General features: G+C 38.6%; 1 pseudogene; it reads right to left on the bottom strand.

Moving 5' to 3' along the window:
• Positions 1-672: 672 nt before the first annotated feature.
• Positions 673-13,351, bottom strand: LOC117918146 (annotated as a pseudogene).
• Positions 13,352-14,094: the final 743 nt, after the last annotated feature.

Genomic DNA, 14,094 nt, shown 5'->3' with positions numbered 1-14,094 from the left:
AAGACCAATGGTATTCCTCCTCAGTTTTGCATGACTAACGAAGATGAAGAGTTTTCGCATGAGGCTTGTTTTCAGTTAACGGTGCGAAATAAAACAGGGCTTATATTGGGGACAATTTTGTCTTTTTTTTTTTTTTTTTTTTTTAGAGAGAAATTTTGGCACGGATATGCAAAATTTTCGCATAAGTGTGCGAAGTGGTCCAGAGGGTTAATTTTACAGTGCTTAAGCTGGATCTCGCATGGTCATGCGAAATGTTCGCATAGTTATGCGAAATGGTCCAGAGAGAAAAAAAATTTTGCACTACCCTTATCAGTTTCGCACAGTCATGCGAGAATTTCGCATGATCATGAGAACTGGTACAGAGACTCATTTTGCACATTTCCAAAGCTATGAAAACTCCCCTGTTTTGGCATGAAGACTCCCCTGTTTTGGCATGAACATGCACACTGGTGTTGGGTCATTAAAACTCCTTCTCCCTTTGCCTCATGCATTCCATCCATCCAGAAAATCCTTCAAAACACAACTGATATGATTAAAAAGGGATCATTCATAATGACTAAAAAAATATAACAACACACAAGCAAAACAAAACAAAAAAATCAAAGAAAAGAATTGCAAGATCATTGGGCTAGTTAGTCTTCTAGAAGACTAAGCCCACCAAACCTAGAATGCTCAATTTATGGAAAGGTCAAGAAGGTACAGCTCCTCCTTCTCTTGCACCATAGGTTCCATATATGGTTTAAGTCGATGTCCATTAACTTTGAAAATACATCCATTCTTTGGATTAGTAATTTCGACTACCCCATTTGAATACGCTTTATGAACCAAGTATGGGCCATTCCATCGAGATTTGAGCTTTCCCGGAAAGATGTGCAATTTTGAATCATATAAGAGCACCTTTTGTCCCTCTTGAAACTCTTTTCTAAGGACAATTTGATCATGCCATCTCTTGAGTTTGTCCTTAGAAATTTTTGAATTCATGTAGGCTTCGTTCCTCATTTCTTCTAACTCATTCAAATCTAAGAATCTCTTCAACCCAGCTCTTTGCATATCAAAATTCAATTTCTTTATGGCCCACCATGCTTTATACTCCATTTCCACTGGTAGATGACATGCCTTACCAAAAACCAACCTATATGGTGACATTCTAAGAATTGTTTTGTAGGCAGTTCGATAAGCCCAAAGTGCATCATGAAGTCTTAGTGCCCAATCCTTGTGGTTTGCATTCACCACTTTCATCAGGATGTTCTTGATCTCATGGTTAGCTAACTCCACTTGTCCGCTTGTTTGTGGATGGTAAGGTGTGGCTACTTTGTGTTTCACTCCATATTTAGCGAGAAGGTTACTGAATATCTTGTTGCAAAAGTGAGTACCTCCATCACTAATAATGGCCTTTGGCACCCTAAACCTTGTGAATATATTTTCCTTGAGAAATTTAACAACCACTTTGTGATCATTATGCTTACAAGCTATTACTTCCACCCATTTTGACACATAGTCAACTCCTACCAGAATATAGGAGTATCCAAATGAGAGTGGAAACGGTCCCATGAAATCAATCCCCCATATATCAAATAATTCCACTACCAATATAGGATTAAGTGGCATCATGTGTCTTTTTGTCAATTTCCCAAGCCTTTGACACTTGTCACAAGACTTACAAACTTCATGTGCATCTTTAAATACAGTAGGCCAATAAAAACCTGATTGAAGAACCTTCAAAGCTGTCTTTTGAGTGGAGAAATGGCCTCCACAAGCATAAGCATGGCATTGCATAAGAATTCCTTGTTGTTCTTCTTCCGGTACACACTTCCTAATGAGTTGATCAGCACAATATTTGTACAAAAATGGTTCATCCCAATAGTATGCATGCACCTTGGATAAGAAAAATCTTCTCTCTTGAATAGTCCATTCCTTAGGTAGTTCTCTAGTGACTAGATAATTTGCAATATGAGCATACCATGGATTGGTGTCTACCTTCAAAAGAGCATCATCAAGAAATTCTTCATTGATGGGGGGGCTTTCCGGAATGTGTTCCACATAAATTCGGGATAGGTGGTCAGCTACCACATTCTCTACACCTTTCTTATCCTTTATTTCAAGATTAAATTCTTGAAGAAGTAAAATCCAACGAATTAGCCTTGCTTTAGAGTCTTTCTTGTTGACTAAATATTTCAAAGTTGAATGGTCGGTGAAGATCACTATAGGAACTCCAACAAGATATGCTCTAAACTTGTCTAATGCAAAGACAACCGCAAGCAACTCTTTTTCAGTGGTGGTGTAGTTCTTTTGTGCTTCATTAAGAGTTTTACTTGCATAGTAGATAACATAAGGTTTCCCCTCATATCTTTGCCCTAGAATTGCTCCCATTGCTTGATCACTTGCATCACACATAACTTCAAAAGGCAGGTTCCAATTTGGTCTTCTCACAATAGGTGCAGTGGTCAATAGTCTCTTCAACTCTTCAAAGCAATGTTGACAATTTTGATCCCATTTGAATTTGGCATCCTTAGCAAGTAAGGCACACATAGGTCTTGCTAGCTTAGAGAAATCCTTGATGAAACGTCTATAAAAACCTGCATGACCAAGGAATTGTCTAACTTCTTTAACATTTGTTGGTGGTGGTAGATTCACAATTATCTCAATCTTTGCTTTATCCACTTCGATCCCTTTCCTTGAGATAACATGACCTAAGACAATGCCTTTTTCTACCATAAAATGGCATTTCTCCCAATTTAGCACTAAATTTTTCTCAATGCACCTTTGAAGTATTGTTTCCAAATTTGAGAGACAAACTCCAAAATCCTCACCATAGATGGTAAGGTCATCCATGAAAACTTCCATGATTCTCTCCACCATGTCACTAAAGATACTTAGCATGCATCTTTGAAAAGTTGCGGGAGCATTGCATAAACCAAATGGCATTCTCCTATATGCATAGGTACCAAAAGGGCAAGTGAATGTTGTCTTCTCTTGATCCTCCAAGGCAATCTCAATTTGAAAATAACCAGAGTAACCATCAAGAAAACAATAATAAGGATGTCTCGAAACCCTCTCCAATACTTGGTCCATGAATGGAAGAGGAAAATGATCCTTTCTTGTGATAGCATTCAACTTTCGATGGTCAATACACACCCTCCATCCCGTGGTCAATCTTGTGGGAATAGATTCTCCCTTTTCATTTTGTACCACGGTCACTCCCAACTTTTTAGGTACAACTTGAGTAGGACTCACCCAAGTGCTATCCGAAATAGAGTAGATAATTCCAGCTTGTAACAGCTTAAGTACCTCATTTCGAACAACCTCTTACATGTGAGGATTCAATCGCCTTTGAGGTTGACGAATTGGCTTAGCATTTTCCTCCAAATAAATGTGGTGAGTGCATACCAAAGGACTTATCCCCTTAAGATCAGAAATGGACCAACTAATAGCTTCTTTGCATTTTCTTAGAACTTCCAACAAGCTAGCTTCTTGTTGGCATGATAATTTTGAAGAGATCACCACTGGAAACTTATCTTCCTCAAGGTATGCATATTTTAAATCACTTGGCAAGGGCTTGAGATCGAGCTTAGGTGATCCTTCCTTCTTTTCTTCTTCATCATTGGTTAGAGATAAAGGCTTTTCTTTTGCTTTCCATTGCATAGGATGATTCATGGAGATAATTTCATTAGCTTCCTCAGTTTTTTCTTCTTGCTCAATTTCTTCAAATTCTTCATAAGCCTTCTCCATCTCTTCCTCCCTTATTCCTTCCACATGTTATTCTATAAGAGTATCAATCAAGCAAGCTTCTTCTTGTTCATCCTCATCTTGATTTGGATGTCTCTTGCATAGATGAAAAATATTCAGCTCAAGAGTCATATTCCCAAAAGTGAGCTGCATTACCCCATTCCGACAATTTATTAAAGCATTTGCTGTGGCTAAGAAAGGTCTTCCAAGAATGATTGGAACATGATTAGGTTCTCTTGCAATTGGTTCCATATCAAGGACAATAAAATCAACCGGATAATAAAACTTATCCACTTGAACCAATACATCTTCAATCATTCCTCTTGGAATTTTAATTGACCTATTGATTACTACCAAAAAGTGCTATTTTGTAGACCTAATTATAATGGTTTTAAGCACCTTTGAGTAGTAATCATATTCATTTAACCCAATTAATTCATTAAGGTCCTTAGTAATTGGTTTTAACCATTTTGTGGCAAGTTTACATGTTTATATCAGCTTATGAATCAATTCAAGCATGCCAAATGATGGAGGAGCTACTTAGACAAGCCAACCAAAGAAGAAAAGCAAAGAAAAGCAAAGAGAAGCAAAGAAAAGCAAAAGAAAAGCAAAGAGAAGCAAGGAGGAAAACTGAGGACAGCAGCTGCAGTCTTCTTTGGCACTTTTGGAGCACTTCCCGAAGTCCATTTTCTACATGCTATATACCGTTTCGAAGCTCAAGAAGTCAAGAATCCAACGCTTCAAACCATGCACGATTTGGAGCTGAAGCGAGGAAGTTATGACTTTTGGAAGAGAACTGCTCCAGGTATGTGAAAATTTCGCATACCTTCTGAATGGTATGCGAATTTCGCACACCCCTATGCGAATTTCGCACACCTGTGCGAAATCTCCCCTGTTTTGCCGACTCCACACGAGATCTTTTCTTTTAGATATTTTTGTATAAATTTCCATTCTTCTCCTTGTAATCCACCAATCATAAGATTTCTTAGCTAGGAAGGATGGAAAAGCTTCTCTATTTATACTCCTTTGCATCCGTTGAAACATATAGAGAAATATATGTAATATACCCAAATATATGTGAAATTAACGAATAGGGCACTTGCTCTGTTTCTTCTTTATATTCTTGTTTTCTCTTTAGTTTTCTTTCTAGCCAACCAAACTCTGAGGATTTTTCCTCAGAGGATGAGAGGCTAGGCTCTTCGTCTCTTGGAGCTAAGGTAACCGGGTAAGTTTCCTCATGCATAAATTGGAAGTTTTGTTGTTTTAGTTTTTAATGAAGAGAAAGTGTGACCCGTTAATGGTTTTTATCTTTTTAGTTAACTTAAAACTCCTTTTAATCACCTGGGCCAACACTTGGTAAGGCAAGTGATCTCCATCCATGGAGATTCACTAGTTTACCCCTTGCGAGCCTTTGGGAGGTGACTTGAAGGTAGGATTTTCTAGAATTGCCAACACTTGGTAAGCTTTTGGACTCCAAGGAGACATCCATTAGTTATCTCTTGCGAGCTTTTGACGGGAAATCCAAGGTTAAAGATCACCTTGAATGGCAAGTGCTAGGTGAGAGGCACGAGCCATTGCAAGTTGCATCAGTGAGAGGGATTTAGTGTTTGAACCCATTAATGGGAAGCATCTGTACAACACCGGTTGGAGAAGGAACTATATGTTAATTCTCTAATGCGAGGAAAAGAAACAAGTGACCGGAACTCCCTTTTTGTATGAGGAAATCGAGCCCAGTGATCCAAACTCCAAGAAACACTTTTCTTTGTAATTAAAATCAGTTACTATTTTTGGTTAGCTTAAAACCAATCTTTGTTCAAACATCTTTATGTTTTCTTTTAAAGCTAACCTTGAAATGAAAAGGCACCAATTCAGCTTTGAATTAATATCATTTGTGAAGTGAAAACCCATCCCAGTGAACGATCCTAGAGCCACTATGCTATAGTAGCTTTGTCTTTGCTACCCTAGTATATGGTGTAATAGGTTATAAATTTTGTTGATTAATCCCTCAATCAAGGAGCACCAGCTGGACACGAATCAGCTGAGACACCAATTAGGCATGAATCAAATGGCGCCGCTGCCGGGGATGGTGCCACTTTGCAGTGATATGATCTTTTGAGAGTACTTGTGATCTTCATCACAAGTTTGGTGACTTTTCTTTTCCTTTTACTAACTCTTTTTATTTCTTTATTGTTCATATTTTAGTATACCTTTTATTTAGTTTTTAGTTTACCTTAGTTTTTTCTTAGAATTGTTTTTCTTTTGTTTTCTTTTGTGTTCTCTGTTCTTAATTCACAATTTGCTAGTTGTGCATGCCATATTGAATACGAGATAGCAGAGGAAGCCATGAACTTCATGAGTTATGTGGCTGAACTTTCAAGAGAATGAGGTGAACCAAATGCTAGAGATATGGGAAGAATGATGTCTCAACCTAATGCTAGGGGTGAGATGTATATTTTGAATGACGACATGGACATGAAGGCAGAGATTGCAGCTATGGAAAGGAGATTGGATGAGCTAGAAATGAAGAACATGCAAGAAGTGCAAGCCATCTCTCAGACACCATTGCAAGCTATGCCTTGTGCCATTTGTCTATCTTATGAGCACTTGGGGGAAGAGTGTCCTACCATTCCAGTGGCGAGGGAAATGTTTGGTGATTGCAACACCTACAATTCCAATTGGAGGGACCATTCAAATTTCTCTTGGAAACCACAACCGCCTCAGTATCAGCAACCTGCTCAAGCACCTCAGCAAGCCTCAAACCTTGAACAAGCTATGATGAATCTTAACAAGGTCATGGAAGACTTTGTTGAAGCTAACAAATCCATCAATGCTCAGCTCAGTCAAAGAAATGACTATGTAGAGAAAAAGATGGATGAAGTGCAAAATTATCTATCTCAGAAGATAGATAATCTCCAAGATTCAATCTCAAGGTTTGCCAACCTCAACACAGTGTAAGAAAAAGAAAACTCTCCTTCTCAACCTTATCAAAATTCCATGAGTATCCATGAAATGGAGGCTAAGGAGGGAGAATCTTCACAAAAGAGGGAAGTCAAAGAAGTGATCACTTTGAGTGGTAAAGAGGTTGATCTGCCCACATGCAAGCTAGAGCATAAGGTAGAGAGTGAAACAGAGAAAGAAAAGAGTGAGGAAATCAAAGGAAAGAGAAAGGGGAAAAGGATAGAAAAAGATGACTATGATCTTAAATTGGATGAAGAACCACAGAGGATAGTCATCAAGGAAAAAATGATGAAATACGTGCATCCGCTTTTTCTCCAAGCTTTGTATGGCAAAAAGGGAATTGGTTTTGTTGCCATCATACTCAGCAAATCTCTAGTGAGAGATGCAAACTTCATATGGGATCCGGGCAAGCTTAATCAGGATCAAATTTTTTGATGGACTTAGTCTTTCTAAAGACTAACTAGTCCATAGCTTTTTGTTTTACTTATTACTTGTTTTAATTTTGATTTCAATGTTTTAATTTTGATTTCAATGCTTTAATTTTGATTTTAATGCTTTAATTCTACTTTGTTTTGATGTAATATAGGTTTTTGGATGATCAAAATCAAGAGGAAATGCAAAGGAAGAAATCGGGAAGAAATCGGAGCGAAAACAGAGCAAAAATAGGGGAGAAAAAGAGCTCTGCGAGATTTCGCAGCCAAGGAGGATTTCTCTGCGAAAATGGTTTTTTGTTGCGAAATCACTTCGCAACACTTTTAAGCCCTCTGCGAAGTGGTCTGCGAACCACTAAGGCGTAAAAAGCCCCAATTCCGCAACGATTTCTCAATGATTTCTCCATTCCGCGGGGTGTTTCGCAGCTGCGAAACCACCTTTTGGCACACGAGTGCCATTCCGCGGTACAGTGACCCCAATTTTGCAGCTGCGAAACGGTTGCGAACCACCAAAGCATGAAAGATCCCATTTCCGCAGGGAAAGCTCCATTTTGCAGAGGATTTCGAAGCTGCGAAACCACTTTTTGGAACAAGAGTCCCATTTGGAAGCTCCGTACACTCATTTCGCAGCTGCAAAATGGCTACGAAACCTCCACACCTTAAAATCCTTCAGCGCGCACACCATGAACAGACATGTCACAGCCGTACCCCCATTTCGGCAACTATTGGACACATTTGGATCACTTTCCGAAGTTCATTTCATGCATACCATATATCGTTTGGAAGCTTGGGAAGTCAGAAGTCCATAGCTTCAAACGGTGCTCGATTTGGATTTGAAACGGAAAAGTTATGGCTGTTTGAAGATGACTGTGCAAACCATGAGCGGAAATGTCGCACCTCCATTTTGCTACTGTTGGAGACATTTTTGAAGCACTTACTGGAGCTCAAATTATGCATACCATATCTCGTTTCAAAGCTTGGGAAGTCAGGAGTCCAACGCTTTAAACGGTATGCAATTTGGAGGTAAAATGAAGAAGTTATGGCCGTTTGAAGACAAGCGCGCAAAGCTGAGCGGGAATTTCACAGTCGAGACGCCATTTGGAAGGGTGTTTCGCAGCTGCGAAACCACTTCTTGGCACACGAGTGCCATTTCGCAGCACAGTGACCCTCATTTCACAGCTGCGAAATGGGCTGCGAAAATTTTTTTTCCTTCTTTTCATCACTTTTGGGCTGCGAAATCACCTCCAAGCTTCGAAATGGCCTTCAAATTGTGAAATTGACTTGCAAAATGGAGGGAAGTTTGCAAAAACACCTTGCAAAGCTAAGGGAAGTTGCTAAAATGCCAACAGAGCCCCACGCACCAGCTGAGTACCCTCTGGAACTCATGAACAACCACTTTTCTCCATTTCAGCCATGGCCAAGACTAGAGGAGAGCCCCGCGCACCCTGAGATCACACATGAAGCCTCTCATTCCATTTCTTACCTCCTTAAAACCATCAAAGCCCATAGCTCCAGCTGAGGAGACTATGCCACCTAAGGAGACTACCAAAGCAGAGGTTGAAGTTCTGATCCAACCCACTCAAGAGGCCACCACAGATGCATCAGCTCCACAGGACCCTTCCATTACTTGATCATCTCTTTATTTATGTCTTTACATATTATATTAGTATACATAGCTCCATGTTATGATGCTTTATATTCTGGGATTGGAGGTATCCATTGATCATATCTTATGTTTTACTTTCTCAGAATCATACATAGACATCAATTTTTGTTTAAACTTGGCATTTTTCTATTTTCTCTACTCACTAACTCTTATATTTTATTTGAAACATGTGGTTTCTCCTATACGACTAAGACTCCATGTCACTCAGGAGGTACCACTTCCTCCCTATTTTTTAATCGCTTTTGTCACATTGAGGACAATGTTCAGCTTGGTTGGGGGGAGAGTTGAGGAAGTAAGTATTGCTATTAATGCTAAGTTATTTTGGTAATTTAGTTGTTTTTTGCTTAATTTTTAAAAAATTTTAAGTTTTTTATTCTACTCTCCATGGTTATTAAGGAAAAATTTTCAAAAATGAAAAGGGAGAAATTGAATTTTTGTCTTTTTACTTGTCTTAGAGTTTGTATTATGCTTACTAAAGTTGATGAATTGTTGAAACTTCTATTGAATTCAAGCTTAGTTCTTCCACTTTAAGCTATCCACACACTAAGCACACTAGGTTCCAATTATAAGATGAAAAACTACTTCTCTCTTGACTTAGGAAAATTTTAGACTTGGTACCTTTGACCTCATTTAATAGTGTTGGGACACCTTGTAAAAGGCCAATGAGCCTTTGAAAAAGAAAAAGAAAAATGTTTGCTTGCCTTGAAACCCGAGCAAGGTCCGAGGGGTATATGGTGAAAATCTTTAAAACCTGGTGCCCTAAGCCTTAATTGGTTGGGAGTCACCGACCTCAATGCTCGTTACATGGGTGGATAGGTGGAGTTTAACATACTGTAGGTGCTTGGGTATTAAAATTCATTCTCAAAAGTCCGGGGTGAAATCCGAGGAGTTAGTGGTTGAAAGATCCTTAAAGCTTGATGCCCTAAACCTTGATTGGTTGGGAGTCATCGATGGACCCCCGTTACATGGACAATTTAGAAAAGAATGCCTTTAAGCTTTGCACTCCTACAAGAAAAAAAGTGTGAAAGAAAAGAGGTGTGTTCTTAGCCTATTGGAGGTTGATTAGTTTGCTAAGCTTTGAAAAGAACTAGGTTGAGGGGAGAGATTAGTTTGACATACTATTTTCGGAAACTAATAAATAACACATAGATTTTTGTGGAAGATTAAGAGTTGGTCCTTTGGAAGTGGAAATGATTTTAAAGCTTAAATTTGCATAATACCTTCTCTTTATGAATTGTGACTAGGCAAATTATTTGATAGCTCCTGTTGAAGTTTGAGTTTTATTTCTTTAATGTTCCATGTGAGAGTTTGATCCAATCATGCCACTCATATAATTTTTTGGAGTGATTTGCATGATCCTTTTTATGTATATTATAGTTTACTTAGTTTTTATCTCCTCCATTGCTAAGGGACTAGCAATGAGTCGGTTGGGGGGTGTGATTACTACCAAAAAGTGCTATTTTGTAGACCTAATTATAATGGTTTTAAGCACCTTTGAGTAGTAATCATATTCATTTAACCCAATTAATTCATTAAGGTCCTTAGTAATTGGTTTTAACCATTTTGTGGCAAGTTTACATGTTTATATCAGCTTATGAATCAATTCAAGCATGCCAAATGATGGAGGAGCTACTTAGACAAGCCAACCAAAGAAGAAAAGCAAAGAAAAGCAAAGAGAAGCAAAGAAAAGCAAAAGAAAAGCAAAGAGAAGCAAGGAGGAAAACTGAGGACAGCAGCTGCAGTCTTCTTTGGCACTTTTGGAGCACTTCCCGAAGTCCATTTTCTACATGCTATATACCGTTTCGAAGCTCAAGAAGTCAAGAATCCAACGCTTCAAACCGTGCACGATTTGGAGCTGAAACGAGGAAGTTATGACTTTTGGAAGAGAACTGCTCCAGGTATGCGAAAATTTCGCATACCTTCTGAATGGTATGCGAATTTCGCACACCCCTATGCGAATTTCGCACACCTGTGCGAAATCTCCCCTGTTTTGCCGACTCCACACGAGATCTTTTCTTTTAGATATTTTTGTATAAATTTCCATTCTTCTCCTTGTAATCCACCAATCATAAGATTTCTTAGCTAGGAAGGATGGAAAAGCTTCTCTATTTATACTCCTTTGCATCCGTTGAAACATATAGAGAAATATATGTAATATACCCAAATATATGTGAAATTAACGAACAGGGCACTTGCTCTGTTTCTTCTTTATATTCTTGTTTTCTCTTTAGTTTTCTTTCTAGCCAACCAAACTCTGAGGATTTTTTCTCAGAGGATGAGAGGCTAGGCTCTTCGTCTCTTGGAGCTAAGGTAACCGGGTAAGTTTCCTCATGCATAAATTGGAAGTTTTGTTGTTTTAGTTTTTAATGAAGAGAAAGTGTGACCCGTTAATGGTTTTTATCTTTTTAGTTAACTTAAAACTCCTTTTAATCACCTGGGCCAACACTTGTTAAGGCAAGTGATCTCCATCCATGGAGATTCACTAGTTTACCCCTTGCGAGCCTTTGGGAGGTGACTTGAAGGTAGGATTTTCTAGAATTGCCAACACTTGGTAAGCTTTTGGACTCCAAGGAGACATCCATTAGTTATCTCTTGCGAGCTTTTGACGGGAAATCCAAGGTTAAAGATCACCTTGAATGGCAAGTGCTAGGTGAGAGGCACGAGCCATTGCAAGTTGCATCAGTGAGAGGGATTTAGTGTTTGAACCCATTAATGGGAAGCATCTGTACAACACCGGTTGGAGAAGGAACTATATGTTAATTCTCTAATGCGAGGAAAAGAAACAAGTGACCGGAACTCCCTTTTTGTATGAGGAATCTGAGCCCAGTGATCCAAACTCCAAGAAACACTTTTCTTTGTAATTAAAATCAGTTACTATTTTTGGTTAGCTTAAAACCAATCTTTGTTCAAACATCTTTATGTTTTCTTTTAAAGCTAACCTTGAAATGAAAAGGCACCAATTCAGCTTTGAATTAATATCATTTGTGAAGTGAAAACCCATCCCAGTGAACGATCCTAGAGCCACTATGCTATAGTAGCTTTGTCTTTGCTACCCTAGTATATGGTGTAATAGGTTATAAATTTTGTTGATTAATCCCTCAATCAAGGAGCACCAGCTGGACACGAATCAGCTGAGACACCAATTAGGCATGAATCACCTATCAGCCAAAGATAGTGTGATAGAAGTAGGTTTGAGTTCTCCTAGCCCCAATTGCTTGTACACCGAATAGGGAAGAAGATTTACGCTTGCACCCAAGTCAAGAAGAGCTTTCTCTATATATGTATCTCCAATATTCACCGAAATGGTAGGACACCCTGGATCTTTATATTTGATTGGAGTCTTACATTGGATGATTGCACTAACTTGTTCAGTTAAGAAAGCTTTCTTGTTGATGTTCAGCCCCCTCTTCATTGTACATAAATCTTTAAGGAACTTGGCATAGGGAGGAACTTGCTTAATCATGACTAGGAGTGGTATGTTAACTTTGACTTGCTTGAGAACTTCAAAAATTTCAGTTGCATTATTTACCACCTTCCTTGATTGAAGAGCTTTTGGAAAAGGTGGAGATAAGAGCTTATCTTTCTTCTTAACCTCTTCATTGACAACCTCATCTTGCTTTGGTCCATCATCTTCATTCACCTCTTTCTCTTTTTCTTGTTCTTTCACATTTTCTTCTTGTTCCCCTCCTTTATTCTCTTTTGGTTTTGGCATAGGTTGATCAACTTGTTTGCTACCTCTTAAGGTAATAATTGCCTTCACTTCATCTACCTTAGCCGAATTTTCATTTTTTTCTCCAATTTCATGAACTCCCCTTGGACTTTGTTGGGGTTGTGAAGGGAATTTTCCTTTTTCTTGCACTGTATGCATACTTGTGAGTTTGGAAATAGCAAGCTGCATATTATCAAATTTTTGTGTGAGATTGGTTTGCAAGCTAAGAAATTTCTGATTGAAAGATGTCTCCACATGATCCATCCTTTGATTTAATTGAGTATTGATACTCTTTTGATCTCCAATGAAGTCACCCATCACTTTACTCAAATTCACTATAGCTTGTTCTACCGGTGAAGCTTGAGGTTGAGAAGTTTGCATGTTAGAAGAAAATTGTCCTTGTCCACTCTTCCAAGATAGATTTGGATGATTCCTCCAACCCGGATTATAAGTGTTTGAAAATGGAGAATTGTTAGAGTGTTTAACAAATCCAACAACATTAGCTTGCTCCATAAACATTTCTCTAACAGTTGGTATGGTGGGGCATTCGCTCACTAGATGTTCACCGGATTGACATATGGAGCATTGAGCAATTTGCATTGGAACATCATTAACCACTTTGATTTCATTAGCTCCTCTTGCTTCAAGTTCTTCCAATCTCCTTGATAGAGTTGCCATTTTTACTTGCACATCTACATCCTCATTCAAAGTGTACATTCCTCCTTTAGCATTGTTTTGGGGCTTGACTTTGCTGGAGTCTTTTCCATGAGGTTCATCCCATGATCTAGATATTTCAGCCACATAGTTTAGAAAATCCAAAGCTTCATCAGGACTTTTGCTCATAAAGTCTCCTCCACACATGGTTTCTAGCAATTGTTTCATAGCCGGTGACATACCTTCATAAAAGTAGCTTACCAACATCCAAGTGTCAAATCCATGATGAGGACAAGCATTGACAGCCTCCATATATCTCTCCCAACAAGCATAAAATTTTTCATTCTCCATGGCCACAAAATTGGAAATTTGTCTCTTCAGTCCACTAGTACGATGAGCTGGAAAAAACTTCTTCAAAAATTCAGCTTGTAGTTCAGGCCATGAGCGGATACTTCGCGGTCTCAAAGAATTCAACCACACTTTTGTCTTGTCCTTGAGAGTGAAAGGAAACAATTTAAGCCTCATAAGATCAATTGATGCAGCCCCTTCTTGAAAAGTATGACATACTTCTTCAAAATCCTTTATGTGAGTGTAAGGATTCTCATTCTCCATTCCATGGAATTGAGGAAGAAGTGGCACCAAATAAGGACGGATGATCATTTGCTCACTAGGAGGAATAATGCATGATGGTGCACTCATTCTCGGTGGATGCATATGGTCCCTCATAGATCGATACAAATGGAAGTTTTCTTCATTTGGACCATGTTGACTTAGTTGATCTTCACCTTGAGGTTCCATTTTATTTGTAGCAGTTCCAAAATTCAGCACTTGAGTAGATGAATTAGTTCTTTCCAACCTTCCCTTAGAATTTCGTTCCCAATGGAGCATACAAGGGTTCACCTACACAGCAACAAAAGAAAACCAAAACACAACAAAAAAAAAAAAAAACA

Source organism: Vitis riparia, chromosome 7 (assembly GCF_004353265.1).
Source record: "Vitis riparia cultivar Riparia Gloire de Montpellier isolate 1030 chromosome 7, EGFV_Vit.rip_1.0, whole genome shotgun sequence".
Taxonomy (NCBI): Eukaryota; Viridiplantae; Streptophyta; class Magnoliopsida; order Vitales; family Vitaceae; genus Vitis; species Vitis riparia.
The sequence above is the reverse complement of the archived record's forward strand: the minus strand, read 5'-3'. Positions and strand labels throughout refer to the sequence as shown.